Below are 22,520 nucleotides of genomic sequence, written 5' to 3'. Positions count from 1 at the left end.
CCATCCTTCTCAGTCAACAGAGTATATTCAATTAGTCTAAACAAATCATTTTATGATCTTCATAATTTATCTGGGAATTTTGATTTATTGATTCTTAAAACTGTGGTGACCCTATCTGACTAGTGCAGTCAAAGTTTTTATGTAAATCAAATAAGTAGCTACTCTTCAGAGGCCTGTTTGAGTCCCAGGTGTTACATGGTTCACCCTGGCTCCACATCAGGCAGAACTGAAATTTACTGCTCACAGTCTGAGCTGCTAGAAACCTGAGTGAGACCCCAGGACTATGAGTTAACAGGAATGATCTGTAATAATGATTGTGGTACTCCTAGCTGGCCGCTGGTGAACCAAGCAGAGGCAGTCAGGCTTTCTTTTGGATAGCCAACTCACTACTCCATTCCACCTGCTTTGTCATACTGGATTCATCATTTCCAGGAAAACTTCAGTGGAAGAATTATTCAAGAGCATATCCTGATGAGACAGCAACAAGGAATATTTGGCTCTCCTTCTCCATGAGAACCACTCTAATAATCTAAAATTGTATAATCAAAATGCCACTGAAGTCAGCAGACTCTTAAGAATGACATTAATTGGGGTGTTGCTGTAATAAATGTTGGCTGAGAGATGGACTGACTATGTAGGAGGCCTTTTTAACTGTTGATGGTTGAATGCCTTTGATCATTTTCTATACAAGAGTCCCCTTGAGTAAAGTTGGGTAGGGTGATAAAAATGAGGCAAAACGAAAAAAAAAAAAATTAAAGCTGGAGAGGAAAAGAAAGAGAGGTATATTAAACATTTTTTGGAGATAAAACTAGAAATCCCTGCCCATATTTTGTATAGGTCATGACCACTGCTAACTGCCCAGGTAGTAATAGATCCACCTGCTCCCTTCTTAAAATATTGAGAGAGTGTTCCCATTGTTGAGCTAGGTTTTTCCTTTTCTTAAGACATCTTTTACCAAATGGAAGAGGAGGTATGTGAGTTAAGGGGTGAAGCTAAGAGAAAAAAGGAAAGAGCCCATAGCTTCCAGGACCTACTTGATTTCTTCATCTACCTGCTGTCACATAGACTTAGACCTGTGTTCATGTCAACTGATTATGTAATAAATTAACTCAGACACTAAGATATAGCCATTTTACTTAAAAAAAAATAAACTGTGAAAATCCCCTCTTTAATTCATAAACTTCAATGCTACAATTTAATTTTAGTTGATTTTAGATTATTTTGCAGTTTTACTTCCCCTTTGTCAGTTATTTGCTTTCACTAGAAATAGACTATTTACTTTCCATTTCTTTTAGTCCTAATTTAGCCTACAGATGAGCTAGAACTGAGCAAGACTATAGATGTGGGCAAGTCATATTTTCTGTTATTTAAAATTTCATACTCATAGACATGATGTTTTTGAGAAGTTAATTTGTCTGTAGGGCAGATTTTAATAAAAAGAATATAGTATTATAAAATTCATATTTATAAGAATATTCTTATAAATATGAACAAAGTGTGAAAGACTTGCACTGTCTTTCCTTCATTTGAGAATCTCTAATACAAGTTTTTAGTAGAATGATAACCAGAAGTGACTACTGAATGACTAAGGAAGGAGAAAGTTACGGCTTCTAAAGCTTATGAACTAAATGAAATGTAGGGATTTGGAGCACGGTCTTTGAAATCCAACAGACCTGGTTTGAAAAGCAGTACTGCTTTCTAGTGATACGACTTGGGGAACACTCAATAACCTCTCTCAAGTATTGGGTTCCTCATCTGTAAAATGGGGATAATAACATGTTTCCTAGGCCACTAATACAGTCAGCATGCTCTGTACAAATGTGTAAACACAGACATTCCCTGTAATCAGGGAGGTTGGTGTCTTAAGGCAAGATTATGTTTTTTTAGGAAATGCAATTTATGTTCACTTGTTATAGCAGCCCAAGTGAACTAAGACACGGTTTTCTAGTAATTAATGTTTACAAACTGACACACAGATTAAAGAAAACCGTATTAGAGAAAGTACATGTCTTGTATGATTATACAGAAAAAAAGGATAAAAAGGCAATTACATTTAATGATCTGGTATATTTTTAAAGAGTTCCTTAATCCAATCTATTCATATAATTTTTGAAAGATTCTGCTTTCAGACCATAAAGGGGAAGCTGATATAACTAAACCTATAAATAAGACTACTTTACATGTTGGAAAATCCTTAGAGTGGAAATGATAATGAATCTCAGGAAAAACATAACTACAATATTTCTAGATAACTATTAACATATACACGTTTTCTTCAGTGGAAATTCTCACACAGTGTCTTCCTGTGTGTTATGAAAAAAAAATGAGGTGATGCATTAAAGTCCTTAGCAGAGTACCCAGTACAAAGTAACTGTTCAATAAATGTTATATATGAGACAGAATTGAGGAAGGAGACCCAGGCATCTGGGATCACCTCCCCCTCAACTTCCACACTGCATTTCAATAGAAGAAAAGGCTGGCCGACTGGCACCTCCTGAATCACCTTCCTGTAGATGGCAGGCTGGGTATTGGGGAAACTCTCCGGAAGACACTGTTTTCCCTTAAACAAGATCAAACCCCCACCCCACTCCTCCATCCGGAGACCAGAACCGTTTCACATGTGATTCCTAAAACTGTAAACCCGAAACCCTTTCATATGTGATTTCTAAAACTGTAAACCTAAGATCCTTTCATGTGTAATATCTAGAGTGTAAGCCTATATAAAGGCAGAAACTTTCTTTGTTAGATGAGCTGAGTTTAGACAAATCATCGCCTGGCTCCCAGGCGTAATAATAATAAACCCCTTCCTTCCCCATTCGGTGTTCGAGAGCTCTGTTTCTCATGACCTACTACAGAATGATATATGATATATGACACTTTTTAAAAAATTGGCCCCAAACTAACCAGAACTTTGGATTAGCTAGACTGTCTTTCCCTTGGTTATATGAGATAGTATAGAAAATCTTAATAAGAAATAGTGTATTTTCTTGGAAAGTGTTCGATAAAGAGAATTTTCCACATCTCCCTTGTTTCAGAGCTAAGGCACAGTGAAACCATTGTCTATTTGAATTTCTCACTGTGTGTTAAGGATATTTTTGCTAAACCTGGGTTTGTTTACATTTTATAATCAATTTGGTTGCTGACAGATTTAAATCAAAAATAAATGCTATTTCATTTTCATATTTGGAAACAATCTTAAGTTATATATTTAACATATATAAATACAGAAATATCTTATTGCAAACATAGTTATCTAATAATTACATATTGCTATAGTCTGAGTGTTTGCTACCCCACAAAATTTTTATGTTGAAATCCTACCCTGCAAGGAGTATTAGGAGGTGGGGCCCTTGGGAAGATTAATGCCCTTGTAAAAGAGTCTTGAGACAGACTCCTTACCCATTCCATGATGTGAGGATACTGCTACAAACCATCTAGCAACCAGAGAGTTCACCCCAAACACCAAATCTGCTAGCACCTTGGACTTCCCAGCCTCCAGAACTGGGACAAATACATTCTGGGCTTTATTATTATTATTATTGAGACAGGGTCTCACTCTGTTACCCAGGCTGCAGTGCAGTGTGCCACTGTCACAGAAAACTGCAGTGTCAACATCCCAAGCTCAAGTGATCCTCCAATCTCAGTTTCCTGAGTAGCTGGAACCAGGGCTTATTTTTTTTAGAGACTGGGTCTTACTATGTTGCCCAGGCTGGTCTCAAACTCCTGGACTCTACCTGCCTTGGCCTCCAAAGTGATGGGAGGCATGAGCCACTGCACCCTTGCCCAGCAAATTCTGTTTATAAGTTGTAAGTTTATGGTATTTTGTTATAGCAGCCCAAGTGAACTAAGACACGGTTTTCTAGTAATTAATGTTTACAAACTGACACACAGATTAAAGAAAACCGTATTAGAGAAAGTATATGTCTTCTATGATTATACAGAAAAAAAGGATAAAAAGGCAATTACATTTAATGATCTGGTATATTTTTAAAGAGTTCCTTAATCCAATCCATTCATATAATTTTTGAAAGATTCTGCTTTCAGACCATAAAGGGGAAGCTGATATAACTAAGCCTATAAATAAGACTACTTTACATGTTGGAAAATCCTTAGAGTGGAAATGATAATGAATCTCAGGAAAAACATAACTACAATATTTCTAGATAACTATTAACATATACACGTTTTCTTCAGTGGAAATTCTCACTATTTATCACCTTTGTCAACCCCCTAAGACCATCTGTGACCTCCATATGTACACATCTTTTCCCCTGATAGTAATAATAATCACTACATAGTTTATGTTCTAATCATGACTGAAAATATTAAGATTCCTTGAGGAAGGATCAAAAGAATATCTTAGTCAGTTTATTCCATTTACTCACAGTGTATCATTTGATCTATAAATAAAAACAGCAGTCAGTGATTACTCTTGGAGAATGCTGAGCTATGGAATCAAGTGGATTTGGGTTCAAATTCTAACTCTGGTACTTACTTGACTACAAGGTTTTGGACAAATCCCATTAGCTCTCTGAACTTTGGGGAAAATCTTCAGTTGTACAAATGGGGTTAGCAACAGGTAAAAACAGGCTGTTCTAACAGAGCAGGGTGTGTGGTAGACTTTCAATGTCCAGCAGAACCTTCTCTTACAATTCTCCTTTGGCCTCTCATGCCTGTCTTCAATTCCTGTTTTCAACATAGTTATATAAAGTCTCCTGTTCCATATTTTCATATATTTTTTAAAAATCTCTCCAATTCAGAGCTGGATTTATAACTTTACAGGTCCTCAATTCCATATTCATGAAATAAGTGAAGGCAACAACAAAGTTTTAATTTCTCCACCGTGATTATTATTTTGAATGCTTTTTATAAAATGTTAATTAGCAAATCTTTTTCAAGTTTATTTCAGCTTGAGGTTCCTTGCTTTGCTGGTGCCCTAAACACTTAAACTGCCTACTGCATAACATAATACTGTTCCAAATGTTGCATTATCTGCTTCCAGAATTACAGAGGAAGAAAACAAAGGGTATAAAAGTAAGGGATAAAGTTAACACTTATGGAGAATGAGTGGTGCTTACTAAAAGACCCACAAATGTCATTTGCCTTCTGCCCTTTATTCTCAGTTTTTAATATCTGGGAAAGTATTAATTTACTCCCTATCATTAGATAAAATCCCCCTAAGACCATCTGTGACTTCCATATGTACATATCTTTTCCCCGATAGTATTTCCCTTGATAGTAAGTGGTCTACATAAGTTACTTAACTCCTGCAAATGTCTCTCAAGATAGGTATCAATATCCCAAATTTACAGAAGAGGAACTAAGACTCAAAGAGGATAAGGAACTTGCCTGTGATTTTTTTTTAATTATATTATATTTCCTTCAAATGCTGATGACTAAAAATCTAATAATCGCTATTATTAGATAAAGACATGGCACATTTAGACTATCTCCCTCTCCCTTAACCCATTTTTTAGAGTTTATGAGTTTTATTTTTCTATTATGTACATTTGTAATATAAAATAATATTGGTTCATCAATATTAGATAGCATGGCTTATCTTCATTCTCGTATAATCTCAAAACAACTATTTTTGACATGTATTATCACCTTCATCTCATTGATAAAGAAATTGGGCCAAAGCGGTGGCTTATGCTGTAATCCCAGCACTTTGGGAGGCCAAGGTGGGTGGATAATGAGGTCAGGAGTTCAAGACCAACTCGGCCAACATGGCAAAACCCCATCTCTACTAAAAATATAAAAAATTAGCTGGGCATGGTGGTGCATGCCTGTAATCCCAGCTACTCTGGAGGCTAAGACAGGAGAATTGCTTGAACCTGAGAGGTGAAGGTTGCAGTGAGCTGAGATCGTGCCACTGCACTCCAGCTTGGGCAACAGAGTGAGACTCTGTCTCAGAAAAAAAGAAAAGAAATTGAGGCTCAAAAGTTAAGTGGCTAATAAGGTAGAACTGGGATTTGAACATTTGCAAGGTAGAGCAGAGAGAAAATAATATGTCCCTAGTAAGTAAATACATTGTCAGAAGACAGCTATAAATAAGATAAAACGTAATACCCTACTTGCTGTAACTAAACCTCTGTTTCTTTCTAGTATAGTATACTATTTTCTTTTTTTTCTATTTCAAACATTTATTATGTAGGTAACATTTAGAGATACTAGTTTGTGCCGTACTCTAGTGAGGAGATTCAAAGGAATACCAAACAAAATTGTACTTTGTTCTGTGAAGCTCATTAATGTGGCTATTTTTATTGGTAGCCTCTTACTATATTGTGCTGAAATAGTAATACTCTATTAATTTCTTGTTATTTGCATGAATAACACAGTGACAATAGCCCAGCCCTTAGGAAATATAACATCATTGAGTGTTGAATTCAGAAATAAAGCAGATGCCCAGAGACAAGCAGCTCTAGCCATCACAACTATGCTCTGGGAACAATAAATAAATAAATAAATAAATAAATAAATAAATAAATAAAGAGTGGGGGTAAAAAAAGACACCTACTCGTTGGGAACCAGCCCAACCCTGTTTGTAGGTGCCCCGTGTTCCAGCAGTGACGAGGGAGTGAGAAAAGAAATAAAGACAAAAGAATAGAATTTTACAGCATGGGGTCTGGGGGTCTAAGGCACTCTGGCGGTGTGATCTGTGTTGGCATGACGCTCTGGGCTTCATGCACTTTATTGGGTGCGTTATCTTGTTAATCTTGCAGGTTGTAGGGCGGGCGGTTGAGGAGGGGTTGAGGAGGAAGATAGCCGGAGGAAGAGCATGTGTCTGCAGCATTCAAAAGCAAACGAAGTGCTCCTAAGAAACACTAACTAAGGACACTGAGATTTTACCACCCATCATCTATCCAGGTCTTTTGGGAAGAGAGGCGCAGAGGATAAGGTCCCATAAGGTCGGACCACACGCAATACATCAAGGGGCTTTTACTTCCCGAGCATCATGGACACAGAGCAATCGGAATTGCTCCAACGGCTCCCATCTGCAAAGATCCTCCCAAGTCTTGTGAGCAGAGGTTGCATTACTTCCCAGAGTCTTTTGCATAAGCTCCCTTTATGAGAACCTCACACAAACTCTTTTGTGTTGGGAAGAGTTGTGGGACCAAAGCAGTTTTTCAGGCTCTGCAACCAACTGCAGTGTTCTGCCGTTATAGGGTGCTCTCAGATGGTCTTTACCATAGGCCTCCTGTTACCGCTGGATCTCTGCTTTTATTTTACTGCACCATCGTTTGGATATGATCTGTTGCACCAATCTCAGTATATAAAAAGCAAAGCAAGCTTGTAATCATTTAACTGTAAGTAAAACAGGTCTGCCCCTGGCGATCTCTTCCCAGACCTACTAGCTGAATCTGGTAGCCCACATTAACAGTGTCTGCTTACATTTCATTGGCCAGAATTATGTTATCTGTGATATGGTCAGCCCATCTGAGAGAAGATTGACAATGTAGTATTTGTAGTTGGCACATTGCCTCCTTCAATTTGTAAGAAAGAAGAGGAAAATGATATTGGGTAGGCAATAGTATTTACTTTGGAAATACAGAAGGTTTCTGAAATTTAACATGGTCATACTTTTTTTAAATTTTACTTTAGGTTCTGGGGTACATGCACTGATGTTATAGACCACTGCTTTAAACAAATTTTAGTTCAAGTTCTGGGATAAATCTGCTGAACGTGCAGGTCTGTTACACGTGCTGTGCCATGGTGATTTGCTGCACCTATCATCAACTGGTCATCTAGGTTTTAAGCTCCACATGCGTTAGGTATTTGTCCCAATGTTCTCCCTTCCTCCCCCCATCCCCTACCACAGGCTCCAGTGTGTGGTATTGCCCTGCCTGTGTCCAGGTGTTCTCATTGTTCAGCTCCCACTTATAAGTGAGAACATGTGGTGTTTGGTTTTCTGTTCCTGTGTTTTTTGCTGAGGATGATGGTTTCCAACTTCATCCATGTCCCTGCAAAGGACATGAACTCATTATTTTTTATGGCTGCATAGTATTCCATGGTGTATATGTGCCACATTTTCTTTATCTAGTCTATTAATAAACATATGTGTGTATGTGTTTTTATGGTAGAATGATTTATAATCCTTCAACTCTCAAAGTTTGTCTGACAGGCAGATTAGGAATATAACCAAAGTAACATTTGCAATGACTAGTATATGTGAGTTTCTATTTTATTTTATTTCATTTTTTTGAGACGGAGTTTCGCTCTTGTTACCCAGGCTGGAGTGCAATGGCGTGATCTCGGCTCACCGCAACCTCTGCCTCCTGGGCTCAGGCAATTCTCCTGCCTCAGCCTCCTGAGTAGCTGGGATTACAGGCACACGCCACCATGCCCAGCTAATTTTTTGCATTTTTAGTAGAGTCGGGGTTTCGCCATGTTGACCAGGATGGTCTCGATGTCTTGAACTTGTGATCCACCCACCTCGGCCTCTCAAAATGCTAAGATTACAGGCTTGAGCCACCGCACCCGGCCAGAGTTTCTATTTTATATAAGATTTTCTTTTCAAATTGGCTTTGTTAGTATATGCCTTTTATTTTGGTTTACATTGATTTACTTTTCTTCTCAAAATTCACAGTATAGATTTCAGAACCAGTAACTTTACAAGCTGATTAGTTGAGCTTGAAATACTACTTGTTTTATAAGTTTTATTTTCCTTTATGCTAAGTAGCTGGCTGCCACCTCATTTATTGTTGCTCTCAAGAAGAAAAAAATAGTCATCGTTTCACTGACAAAATAAAGTTTTACATGGAAATAGCAGTCATATCATCTTTATATGCTTGAAGACCACAGTAATTTGTGTAATAAAGTTTTATGTTCTCAGGTGAACATTATATGAATAAGTTATCATCCAAGACAAATGAATAGACATCCTTTCTTTCTATGTAGTTGCAGTGAGCTTTAACAAAATTAGTTGGAAGTAAAAGCTTTTGTTGCACTTAATTAACTCACCTTGATTTAGGTGTTAATGAGTCATTGACATTCTAAGAACTTCTTCATGGTCAAATTTTGGATCATCATTTCTCAAATATATTGTGACAGTTTAAAGTGCATCCATCTAAGTCTTTTTTTGCATTAACATTCACATAACATTCATTGAGCAATTCAACTCTGTGTTCTCTATAAGAAATAAAATGAGGTGGGTGGATCACGAGGTCAAGAGATCGAGACCATCCTGGTCAACATGGTGAAACCCCGTCTCTATTAAAAACACAGTGGGCTTGGTGGCATGTGCCTGTAATCCCAGCTACTCAGGAGGCCGAGGCAGGAGAATTGCCTGAACCCAGGAGGCGAAAGTTGCGGTGAGCCGAGATCGTGCCATTGCACTCCAGCCTGGGTAACAAGAGCGAAACTCCGTCTCAAAAAAAAAAAAAAGAAATACAATTAACTATTTAATAATTTTTCATGATAGGAATATTCAAATATGGTTGTCAAGAATGAACACTTGAACTTTCCCCATTTTGCTAATAATACAGAATGTCTGCTTATCTTGTCACGGTTAGTCCTCTGATGATAAGAACTACAGCAAACGTGTTTCATTTAAAAACTCAAACACAAACATGCTGGAGACCCTGATATTAACTATAGTGTGTGCTCAGTAATGAAGTGGTCTACATAAGCTATTTAACTCCTGCAAATGTCTCTCAAGGTAGGTATCAATGTCCCAAGTTTACGAAAGAGGGAACTAAGACTCAAAGAGGATAAGGAACTTGCCTGTGATTCTGTAAAAACTACATTATATTTACTTCAAGTGCTGATGACTAAAAATGTCTGAATATAATAATTTCATAGCAAATCAGAAATCTTGTTCACTTCAAAACCCTTTATGGGAAAAAAAAAAGCCACATAAGGGTCTTAACTTTTCTCAAATCTGATAATACAAGAAGTATTTGAATTAATTAGTAAGAACACCTGAATTAGAAAACCCTCAGCAGTGTATATATTGAAAAGAGCAGCTGGGGTTAAATTTAATAAGGAAAAAGAACACAGGCGTTTTTTTTTAACCAGTTGAAATTTCAGTTATAGTTTAAAATTGTTAGACCACAGAATAAATATTTTCTTTTCCCTCCTCATCCATCTTTGAAAATATAGTCAGATCTAGATAATGTCCTGTAATTAAACGAAAGCAATGTTTTTGTTAGTAAATTGTTATAAATTCAAAATCCTTTATATATGAAAATCATTATACTATTTAAAAATAGTTTTCATTCACATTAATAATAGAACTAGTTCCTGGGGTAGGATTAAGTGAGCCGGGAAGCCAGGCTATCATTTACCAAAAAAAAAAAAATTGTGGAACCCATATATAGGCAGATACATATGTATATATATCAAGAAATTCTCAGGTCATAATTTGTCATATGTTGTAAATAATTTCAAGTCGATACAATTACAGTATAGAGAAACACAGAAAACTAAATACGTGTGGCCAGATAAATCTGGAGAAAAACTACTGAAGACAACCAACCAACCAACCACATAACAAATTAAAATGAAGTCCAGTAGAAGATTCCGTGGAGGCTTCAAGCTCAGCAACTCAACTCGGGTGTTTTCTGACACTGTTTTTCTGCACAAGGTTTTCTAATTACAGTACTGTCCAAGAGAAATATAATGGGATCCATATATTTAATTTACATTTACTAGTAGCTACGTTTCTAAAAAGAAACAGGTGAAATTAATTTCAATAACATTTTATTTAACCAAATATACAGTCGTAATATTATCATTTCCATATACGACAAAGATTCTTCGCTCAGCCAAATTTTAATAGGGCTTCTGAACCTTTCCTTAGGCCCCTCTATGTGCTTCCTTGAAAAGTCTAGCCTGCAAAAGAACCCAGCTAAGTCAGTTTAGCCAAAATTCTCCATCCTCAATATCTGATCATCCTTGATATGTGATCAGATTCCTCATCTTTGACCTTCCCCCAGGAGATGTCTAATCACTCTGGCCTGTCTTTAGCAAGAATCCTGTTACGTAGGTTTATCCATGATCACCCCTCACTCCTGATGTTTTCTCTTAGTAATTTTCCATCCACTGACCCCCACCCCACTGATCCTTGGAGCTAAATGGGTACTTGTCCATGTTGTTTTCTGACTTGAGCCCAATCTTTCTCCCTTACTGCAAGCCCCTGTTGCAGTGGCTCCTGTACCTATTGTCATGGTCCTAAACGAACTGAATAAAATCTTTTTTTGTGGGGAGCAAGGGGTTCAGGGTCTTGCTCCGTTGCACTGCAGTCAGGAGTGCAGTGACACAATTATGGCTCACTATAGTCTTGAACTACTGGGCTCAAGAGATCCTCCTACCTCAGCCTCCTGAGTAGCACTACAGGGGCATGCTCCCACAACCAGCTAATTATTTTATTTTATTTTAATTTTTTTTTGTAGCAAAGGGGTCCCACTATATTGCCTAGGCTGGTCTCAAACTCCTGGCCCCAAGGGATCCTCCTGACTTGGCCTCCCAAAGCCTTGAGATTACTGGTGTGAGTCATCATGTTTAGCCTATTACCAAGCTTTAACAAGTATCATTACTTTTTCTTTAACACATGTAATCAATTTAACAATTGCTAATGCAACCTTTTACATTTTTTCATAATAATTTTCATTTTATTTTGTATTCAGTAGCCACATGGGGCAAGTGGCTACTGTATTGAAAACATAGTTCAAGCATTGTTGAATGATATGAGTTCTTAAGGATTTATTTTGAATCTGGCCATTAATATAATTAGAAAGGTCAATTTAGCAACAATTCAAATTAGATAAGCAAGTGTTTCACTTTTTTGTGGGCTCTCTAAAGTCTTAGATCACTCCAGCCTTGTATGCTAACTTGGGAGACTGATAAAGGCTATTGGTGTCTAAAAGGCTGCGAAATGTATTTTTTCTTTAAAGCTGTGAAATATTGTAAGTGTACATCACATAATTTGGATTGTAAATTTGATACATCTGCACTATGAAAGTGTCAGAAAGGCTAGTGCAAACTTCAATTTTGAATAAAAAGATAAATCCAGAAAGAGAAAGAGGTGAGTGGGGAAAGGATCAAACTGATTTAACATAATAGGGAAAGAAGAGACAAGTCCTACTCTGACTCCTGTATTTTGTTGTGGCATTTGAAGAATGATTCATTGTACAGATCCAATTAAAAGCAACCAGTAGTTGTGAAAAGACATGAAACTGCATCTTGTGAATAATGGTTGAAAGCACTTTGAATATGGTTTTTTAAAATGAGTATCCATGGCAGGAGCAGTTAGAAGGATATGCATAGGAGAGGGAGTGGGAAAGACGGTGATTAGCCATGCAGGTAAATTTTTAAATGAATGTCACATATAAAAGGAAAAGAGCAAGAAACAAAGACAAAATAACTACTCATAGAAGAGAGCGTAAGTTGGCTGAATACAGTAAAGTGGCTTATAAAAATGCAATGGAAAAAGATGTCTTGGGAGGCAGAGAAATTTCCACTAAAGAGGATAGAACGGTTCATGATGCCTAAGGCTCCTCTCAACACTGATAATTGATTTTATTGGTCTTAAATATTCAACAGAGAAGCAGTGTGAGGGTTTAATAGTTCACTGTTACAGGCAAGACCTGTGTCTTAATCTTGGCTCAACCTTTGTGGGAGTTACATCACCTTGAGCAAGTCTCCTGGACTCTCTGGGTTTGCTGCTTCTATAAAACTGAATTAATATAACCCACATTTACTTCTGGGATTATTGCAAGTCTTTGTAACCACATAAACACGCGTCTTTGTTTCCATGGGATAAGCCAATAAGGCCCCTTAACACAGCCCTCCTGTTTCTTTTTTCTTCTCCTCCCTTCCTACACTATTTCGGGTTCTGTCTTCCCACACCCAGCTATTCTCGGTACCTTCCCTAACATGCACCTTATTTTACTGCTGCATTACAGAAAGTCTAAGAATAAACACAAATAGTCTTTTCTGCCTTAAGGTAGGGCAAAGGGTTAATAGAGTCAAGCGGTTAAAGTCTGTAAAAATTATTTTTCTACATTTTTTCATCCTGCAATCGCTATCTGTAAAATGAGCCAATTGCTGAAGGGGATGCCAAGAAATCACATTCAGGACTGCCATGAAGAATGAGTATTAAACTCCTTACCAAAGACCTTTAACCCTTATCCATGCAGGTCACCCTACACTGCCTCTATTTTAAAGTCTGCAGCAGAATCACTAACTTTTAAATTGTGGTCTTTACAGGTCAGATCTGGGAGTGGACATTGACCTTTCTTATTTAAACCATTGCCCACAGATAACATATAATTTCTAGCTGAACCCTTGTTTAGTCCCAATATCCCCTCTTTTCACTACTCTGACCCCTTTCAAGGGTGGTTCAGGGAGATGGTATCTAGAGAGCAAAGGTCTGGATTCAAAGTACTTGGGAGCAAACACCGTAACTACTACTGTGAGGCTGGGCCTCAATTTAGCTGCAAAGTGAGGATGATTCCTACCCCAGAGAGTTGAAGATTAAGTAGCTTTAAGTAAACTTCTAAACACCTAATCAGCATACAATAAATGGGGGCTACCAGAACTATCTTTCCAGCATTCCCACCTGCAAATGCCTTAGATGTCTCTGACAATTTGGTCTCCGAGACCTCCCAGAGCACCCGTAACTTAAACCCAGCTCTGCTGTCGTTCTGGGAGTCTCAACAGTAAGTGAACCTGCTGGCTCCCAATCCAGTCAAACCAGGAAACAGGCTGAGGCTTCACACTGCCTCGCCGATGCTCCATGGCACTTGACGGCAAGGGTTAAAAAGAGGTAATTTAAAACAGGATTTTCTCGGGCTTAAAGCTCAAGTACCAGGTTGCGTCTCTCCTATCCGCAACACACACGCCGAGGGGCATGGTCATGGCCGCGCGCGCCCAGGGGCGTGACCTTTTCAGCACCCAGTGAGGCACTGACTCCTCAAGCGCTGTGTGGAATCCACATCCCACGGCCGGTGTCGTTACTCTGCGCATGTATAGCTGCGAGCTGGTGGGCCGGCGGGACGCAGACTTTCTGGGAAAGAAAGAACTGGATGGGGAGGGCGGAGCAGAAGGCGGAAGAATTGAAATCAGCTGACTGGGCCTCGTGACGGCCTGGGCGTCGGCGACGCAGGCGTATTAGAGCGCGGTCGCTCAAAGCCTGGGCGAAGATGGCGGCCTCCAGAGTGAAACTCTGAGAGGCAGAGGGAGGAGGCGGAGGGGGCGGGGAGGCAGCGCCGCGGCGGCACCAGGAACCCGCGGCAGCGGAGCTACAGGGCCCCGGCGGGAGAAAGGGGAAGTGGCGAGGGTGAGGAGGCCGGAGGGCGCCTCATCCCACTCTGGACGCTGAGCCGGCGACTGGAGGAGCTAGGTCTGGAGCCTCTCCAGCCTCCCGCGAAGGTAATGCCGACTCCGGGCACTGGACTCTGAGGCTCTGCCTTACCCCCTTCCCACGCCATGGGGACTTTGTGGGGCTCAGGGCAGGGAAAAGGGGGTGGTCTTGGCCGCCGCAGCCTGGAGCTGCTAAGGAACCAGATTACCTTCCCCCCAGGCTGCTGGTCTGGTTCCTTCCGTTGGACCCCCCCAGCTAATGAGTAACATTAGCTCAGGGCGCTGCCGTGTCCAGCCCCATCTCTCTTTTTGCCTGGTCTTCTTGTTTTCTACCTAGTACGCTCCTCCACTGGCCATAATGTATCCTTACCCCACACGCTCTTCATTCCCCTGTGGGCTCCGCCCTCGGGATTCCCTTCCAGTCTCCCAGTCTGAGCACCCTCCTGCTGGATGCCGGCAACTCTTGTTTCCTTGGGTCAGCTACCTTCCTTCCCCACAAGTCCTGCATAGACTGACTTTCCTTGCTTTGTTTCGTTTTGTTAGGAAATAAGCATCCGTGCCGTCTCTTCTCCAGTACTTTTTCCAGATTATTTTCTCCCCCAAGGCTTTTCCTTCCTGCAGGGCAGTTTATTCACGTGGCCTTTCTTCCGCTGCTGTGATTTTACCTTTGAATGTGGCCTTGGAGTGGGTGAAAGACGCTCAGTGAAGTGGCTGTTAATCGCTTATTTGATACTTAACTGTGTTTTAGAAATGTGCCTTCTCTTAAATTTTGTCCTTTTGTAGAGTGTTTCGTTTACCACTTTTGTCTTGAGATTGTTTCCTGTGTCCGTTGCTTAGAGGGGGGAAAAAGTAAAGATTTCACCCTAATGTGGCGGTGGTTTCCCAAAGTAATTATTACTCATTTTCCCTCTACTTTTCCCTTTTACCCCATTCTGATTTCCTTCAAAAAGGGGGTTCTCTACCTGATGCTATTGCGTCCTCTATGAAGGGCTTTATAGTGTACAGTTAAGTTGAGCCTTTTGTAATAGTGTCTCAGGAAAAAAGTAGTAGTTCAGGACCTGCCCCCAGCAATTCTTACTGTATTTTCTTTCTCAGTTTATGAACTTAATAGGTTTCTAGGTTTGAAAGAACTGCCTGCAGGGAAAATGACTCACAGTGGTCAGGTTTTGTAATATATTACCAGTACTCTGAGTTTATGGGAGTATGAAACAGAATTTTGCCTTAAAAAAAGAAATTCATAGAAACCACTTGTCAGAAATTGTCCTGAACACATTTTTTTGGTTTTTGGAAAGTGCTTTGACTTATTTATCATATAACATAAAACCTTGTTAACATTTTACGTCTATGTGAAACACTTTTTAATCTCAAACTTGTGCTATTAATCACAGTGCATTCAGGGAACACACGTCCTTGTGTAAAAATTATTATATTATACTCGTTTGAAAACAGGAAGTAGAACATATTAAGGGAGGAAAAGAGGAGTCAAAGGACTATGAAGAAATAAGAATGTAAAGAACCTTAAGGTTAAAGTCCAGTTCATGGAAAATAACAGCGTTTGTATTCCACCAAGAGACATTGGATATTCCTCTTTTTCTAAAGTGGTAGTAATAGTCTAAAATATAGTAATGTTATTAGTTGCAAACAAAATACTTAAGCTAAAAAATAGTATGAGCGAATGAATGAATTATTTGGAATAATTTAACTTTATCCACAAGTAAATAGAAGATAGTCGCCTTGCCCAGGTGGACTGTAACAATACTGGCTTTATTAAATTTCTTAAAAGGTTGATCGTGGAGTCTGGTTCTCAATAGGTACTCAATTAGGGTTGAAATTGAAAAGATGTGTTTTAACTATTTGGGCTTCATTCCTCAACCAGTTGTATTTACGCAGGTGAATTTGAGGTTTCTGCTACGCATACCTGTCCCCTGCTTCTGATTGAGGTACTTTAAATTAGTAAATTGAAACAAGGCTGTGCAGATAAACTGCAGCACAAATTTAGTTGCTACAAATAGGTTTTGGCCTAAATGTTCACTGTCATGTTTGGCAGTAGTTAAAGGGGAGTTATTAATATTTTGAAAGAGATCCTTGAGTCAGTTGTCTCTCAACTTTATTAGACCCAATAAAGGTTCCCTTTTTATACAAAATAATTAGTAACACCTTCTTTGCTATCCTTAGTTTATAAATAGTATAATCACCTCTGGTTTTGGCCCTGAGACAAAAAGAAGCTTTGCTCTCACTTCTACAACAACAAAAAACCTACACTACAAATTCATGACTTTTGAAATCTGTTAAAGAGCTGAGTCCACAGAGCAAAACCGCTGGCTGGAATTTTGAGAGATAGTGCTTACAGAGAGAATAGATGGCAGTTTCTGTTTACCTTCTTCAGACACAACTGGACAAAAAGCATGATGAAGGCAGAACGCACAGTCTTACAAACTCTTATCCACAAGCCTCACTGGGTCTACTCCTAGAAAAGATTGGAAAGAACCCGGGGGTTCTTTGTGCATATGGAGAGTGAGGGGAACAGCAGCAGATCTTTTAAGAGGGTCAAGAAACTGGACTCTTTATCTCTTCTGTGGAAAAAAGCTTTAATCTGGGGGGGAAAAGGGCGTCTCTGTTGGCCCCATTGGTGGACATTCATGGGGTAGATGAGAACCAGGAGAGAATCTCATGCCTGGAGGAGGGGCCCTGAGCCCAAAACTGCAGCCAGGGCTGGTCAACAGAACCAAGAAGTCTACCTTCATGAGATTCAGGAACACAGTGTTTGACTTAGACTGACACTTAATCAGAACATCAGATGGTATCCCCCATCCCCTGCCACAAAGCTAAAAAGCTTTTAATAACAAGTAACCACAAAATCCTACCAGGAAAGGAACAAGTTTATGCAAAGAGACAACACAAAGAATCTAAGGAGTATTGCTCTAGTAAACCATCCCCCACCAGAGAGACAGACTGTTCTGTAGATACGTGAAGGCTGTAATACACTGAGGATAACTATGGCAGTAACAGATCATAAACTAAGTCCAACTCCTAACCAGCTTAACACAAACCTTTCACCAAAGGCCTCATAAAGAACAGGTGTGCTCATTTCCAGTCATAAAAATTATTCGCCTTAGTCACTGTTGTCCTACACAGCATGTCCAGCTTTTAACCAGCAATTGAGGCCCATGAAAAAGCAGAAAAAAAAACTCCAAAGGAAAAGAGCAGTCATGAAGATACATTGACTAAAAAGGTAGCTTAAGAACGAGCCCTGCTTTGTACATGTTAAATGGTTAAATACTATAATTAGCGGATTTTGCCTTGAAAAAGTTTGCTTGAGGCAGTGAGCGTTGGATGGAGTTGCAGTTAGTGAGTTACTGTGAAGTAGTAGAAGGAAAAAAGTTGTAAGATGGAGTGGAAAATTAGTAACATGTGAATGTGTGTGGTTCATGACCACCTGAGTTTTGTGTATGTGTGTATTTTGTGAATTCCTACATGTCTTAGATCAGTTGGATACAGTTTTCTGCGTTAACTTAGTGTTGGGACAGAATCACTATAAGCAAATGTGAAATGTGAAATTTGCATCATGCTCCTATTGTTCAGTAATATACCAGTCCTGTTAGAATAAGTTCGTGTGATCAAAAAGCATTATAGCAGAACTGACTATATACATTTCAATATGTAAACAGTTAAGTATGATTATACTAAAATACACAAAAGGATGTGTCAGAGGCTTGTACCTTTACATGGAATCATTTTGAGTTTTGACAGAAATGTTGATGGCTACAGGTTTGTCACATTGGTGACTCAAATACCACAATTGGGATTATCATGAGCATTGTTAGAAAAGAACAGGGTTAATAAAGTATCTCTTAATTTACATTATAGTTACATTCCTGGAAAAATCTGTGTATATGTATATTAAACCCTGCAAAATGTACTTGGTGAGTTATATATAAAACCGAATTAGATTCTGGGTTTCATTCATTATAGATAGGTTTTTGCCTACATGACTAACCATTTGGACTTCTGGACTTTTTTTTTTTTTGAGACCAGATCTCACTCTGTTGCCCAGGCTAGAGTGCAGTAACATGATCATAGCTTACTGTAGCCTTGATCTCTGGGCTCAAGCAATCCTCCCACCTTAGCCTCCTTAGTATCTTGGACTATAGGCACACCATGCCCAGCTAATTTTTTAATTTTTGTTTTTAGTAGAGAGGAGGTCCACTGTGTTGCCCAGGCTGGTGTTGAACTCCTGAGCTCAAGCGGTCTTCCCACCTTAGCCTCCCAGAGTGCTGGGATTACAGGTGTGACCCTCTGCCCCTGGCTCACTTGGACATTTGAAAGTCGTATGGTGCAGACAGTACTTATCTGTGGGACTGTAATCTATGTTGAGTATCTCTCATCCACTTAATGTTAGTAGTGCTGCCAGTCATAGTGCCTCAGATAGGATGGCATCGTACCACAATCATTACTTTAGTTCAAAATTTTAATAGTGGTTTTCAACATATTTTTTCTGTTTCAGCAGTGTTCACATGCTCAGCACCTGCCAGTCTGCAACATGTCATGTGGAGTGATTCTTAATCATAGGAATTCCTTTGAGAGTCATTGAGTTAGGAGATTTCTTTGTAACAAATAGCTAAGCCAACATGTTGTGATCATCTTTGCTAATTTGAGATAGTTAACCTGTGCAAAGGTACATTTAGGTGTGATTCAGTCAATAACACCATATAACTTGCTAGTAATTATTTTCAGATGCTCTTCAACAGTCTACATGTGTGAGTCTTGCAGTTTTGTGGACCACTTGTGAAGAAAAAAAGTGAGCTTTAAAGTCAGTGGAATTTTAAAATTTAAGCGCTGGAGTTACCCTTAAAGAACACTGCCTTTTCACATATTTAGCACATGCCCAGTAGTAATCTCTTTGCAATTGATTAGTAAGTTTTTGATATTTTGATTATCAGATAGAAAAAACCTTTAAAGCAATCTAAAATAATTGTTTTAGCTGGGTGCACAATAATCGTACCTGTAATCCCAGCACTTTGGAAGGCTGAGGTGTGAGGATCACTAGAGGCCAGGAGTTCAATGCCAGCCTGAGCAACCCATCTTTTCAAAAAATACAGTAATTAGCTGGTCATGGTGGCATGTGCTACTCTGGAGGCTGAGGCAGGAGGATTGCTTGAGCCCAGGAGTTTGAGATTTCCAGTGAGCTGTAATTGTGATGCTGCACTTCAGCTTGGGTGACAGCAAGACCCTGTCTCTTAAATTATTTTGATGCTTTGATTTTTGTCAACTCTATTTGCCACAACTTAATGGAAGGATTGATAAGGTTATGAATGGAGGAGATATTCTCTAATATTTCATATATTCTGTAACATTTAAATGCTTGTACATGGTGTTCTGACTTCTACTATATTCCTTAGTCAACTAAGGCTATGGGGTTTCTCTCCTCAAACTTCTAGTCAAGCTACAGAATGTGTTTTGAATGTTTATCAAATCTTAGAGCAGATAAGCCATTTTTTTCCTCAAACCTTAGAGCTGATGGCCTTAATTTCGAAACGGAAACTTTCCTCTTTTGAGATAATTTGGTAGTATTGAGATAATTTGGCAGTAAACTGTAAAGCATTACAGGAGAGGTAGGAATAATTGGGATATTTCAGAAAGAATTGAACTAGAAATGTATGTTGCTATTTTTCATTGAGTGAAAGGGAAATTGTAGCAAATTAAAATTTTGTCTTTTAATAGTATAAAGAGAACAGTGTTTAGATGTTCAGGATGCTTTCTGTAAAACTGTCTTCAAGTTGTATTTGTTATAAGCTTAGGAAATTTAGTCCTGCATTATGCATTTGCTGTAGTGATGGGAAAAACAGCAACAAGTTAAAATATAGCTGCTAAAAATTTCTTTTGTTCATTATAGGGCATATTTACCATAGTAGAGCGTGATTATTAAGTGCCTGTTGATAAGCTGAAGAGCTTACAGAAATAGTGTACTTTGTTCTTGCATAAGCCAGGTTATGCTTCAGAGATAAAATGAAATGGAAATAAGGTCTAGAAAGGTACAGTAATGTGTATAAACTAAAAATATGTAAATGATTAATAGCAATGATTTCAAATGCTTAAATGAACATGTTTCTGGAAAAAACTTTCAGGTGAATATTTTAAGGCATTATTAAACTTTGGAAAGGGAAGGGTCATAGTAATACATCTTTCATAGAAAATTAAAAAATTTTTAACAACAGATAAAGGTTTATTTTGTCAGAAATGCAAATTATTCTCAGATGAGCATACATGTGATAGAAATAGAAGAGATGTCTCTTTTTCAATACTTGATTTATATTGTTGAATAGAAAAGGTCAACAAAATTAACTGCTGTGGTATGTAGACTTGTCCCCTCCTCTCATTAAATGTTTCTTCAGATTTAGGGGCTGCTTTTGAATTTCTCTTGCCCTTGTATTTCATGAATATATACCTAGTTTGTAATTGAAAGGAAGCATCTTTTTAAAAGGAATGGGGGGAGATCTCAGATCATTTCAGCTACCCTATGGTAGTGAAAGTAGTTAAAAGTTAATTTTGATGTGGCAGACATTTCACCATTAAAACTTCTGGGCAGTTATTCGAAGATGTGATTATCAGATGAAATTTGATATTACCACTGGCTTTCTTATTTTTTAACATTTATCTCTGGAGGTATCTGGTTCTCCAATAAGTTAAGGAAGGCTAAGATGGCAGGTACTAAAATCTTACTTTGTGATATAATTTATGGTTTAAGATTCTTGTCAGTATCATACACATTACACATACTGATGTTCTTTTAGAAGAAAATGCTTTTACCTGTACTTGAGTCATTCCTTAAAATGAAGCTAAAATTTAAAAAGAGGATTAAAGTTCATTTGGCAATTTCCTCCATAGACAGCACATTCTATCTAAACATTTTAGTTGTAGCTTTTTAATCTGGGTAAAAATTAACCTTTTGTTAGCCATTTATATATTTTTTTTTACCATTTGTTCGAAAGCAAACTAATCTAGTACAATGATTTACTCAGATTTTGAATCCAGTTACAAACAAAACTAGATCCTTAAGTCAATATAAGGGATTCTCTCATTAGTTACTATTATTTCAAAGGGTTAGTCTTTACATGGGTCTCCTTACTACTCCTCCCTTTTTGGTAAGATATAGCTATAGAAAGTATTATGCTCATAAATTAGTTCCTATGATGTGAATGTCTACTACATTTTAAGTGTGGTTTTGGAATGTAGCATTGTTTCTGTTGTAGGAGAGTTTGATCAGAAAAGGCAAACTCCATAATTTTTTCCCAACATTTTCTTAATGAATGAGAGGTTCTTATGTCGCTCAGGTTGGCCTTGAACTCATAGCCTCGCCTCCTCAAGCGCCAGGGCAACTGGCCTGAGCCACCGTGGCTCCCTTTCCCAACATTTTCTAAAAATTTTCACCTACAGCCAAGTTGAAAGAACTTTACATTAAATACCCACATGCCCACTTCCTGATTTTTATGTTAATATTTTGTTGTATTTGCTTTATCAGATCTTTTCATCAGTCCATCTTATTTTTATGCATTTCAAGAAAAATTCACATTTTTAACTGAGAGCAGAGCTAATGATGGAAGTTCTATTCTTGCATTTTACAGACTTAAATGGAAAAATTAGTATCTTACCTGTTCTCTGCAAGTTTTTGTATTTGTGTAAAAATTACTTCCAGTTGATCATGCTAAATACATGCTTTAAACAAGTGATTAGCCTTGATTAATGCCAATTCTTTCACTAGTGTATTCATCCTTGGTTAAATGAGCGTTCTGTTTGAGGTTTTACTTAACACAAGCCATGCTTATCTACTTAATTTTGATGTGTGTGTAAATTCTTTTGCTTGTAGCCTGGCTGCAATCTGGTTGAGTATCTGTGGTGTTGAGTCTCTTCATCCTGCTTTTGTTCTTAGTGTCAACTTGATGTAGGCTTCTGCTCACTGGACTCTCAAATCCTGTGGTTTTCTGTCAGAATTATGTATCTTCTAAAAGATCATTCTTATTTTAACCATAAATGATCGTAAATGGTTTGCCAGTATTATAGCCAGTAATAAGAGAATTCAAGGCCAGGAGCGGTGGCTCACGCCTATAATCCCAGCACTTTGGGAGGCCAAGGTGGGTGGATCACATGGTCAAGAGATCGAGACCATCCTGGTCAATATGGTGAAACCCTGTCTTTACTAAAAGTACAAAAATTAG

General features: G+C 38.4%; 1 protein-coding gene across 4 annotated transcripts in view; it reads left to right on the top strand.

Moving 5' to 3' along the window:
- Positions 1–14,117: 14,117 nt before the first annotated feature.
- The window catches only part of DNAJC13 (DnaJ heat shock protein family (Hsp40) member C13), a 118,851-nt gene continuing 110,448 nt past the window's right edge, over positions 14,118–22,520 (top strand). For all 4 annotated transcript variants that reach the window (XR_013528644.1, XR_614886.5, XM_002759609.7 and 1 more), the window contains exon 1: positions 14,118–14,376. The gene's annotated coding sequence lies outside the window, so the exon portion shown is untranslated. The remainder of the gene's footprint in view (positions 14,377–22,520) is intronic.

The sequence above is a fragment of the Callithrix jacchus genome, chromosome 17 (genome assembly GCF_049354715.1).
Source record: "Callithrix jacchus isolate 240 chromosome 17, calJac240_pri, whole genome shotgun sequence".
Classification (NCBI taxonomy): domain Eukaryota; kingdom Metazoa; phylum Chordata; class Mammalia; order Primates; family Cebidae; genus Callithrix; species Callithrix jacchus.
Note: the sequence above shows the minus strand (reverse complement) of the source record. Positions and strands in the feature narration are given on the sequence as shown.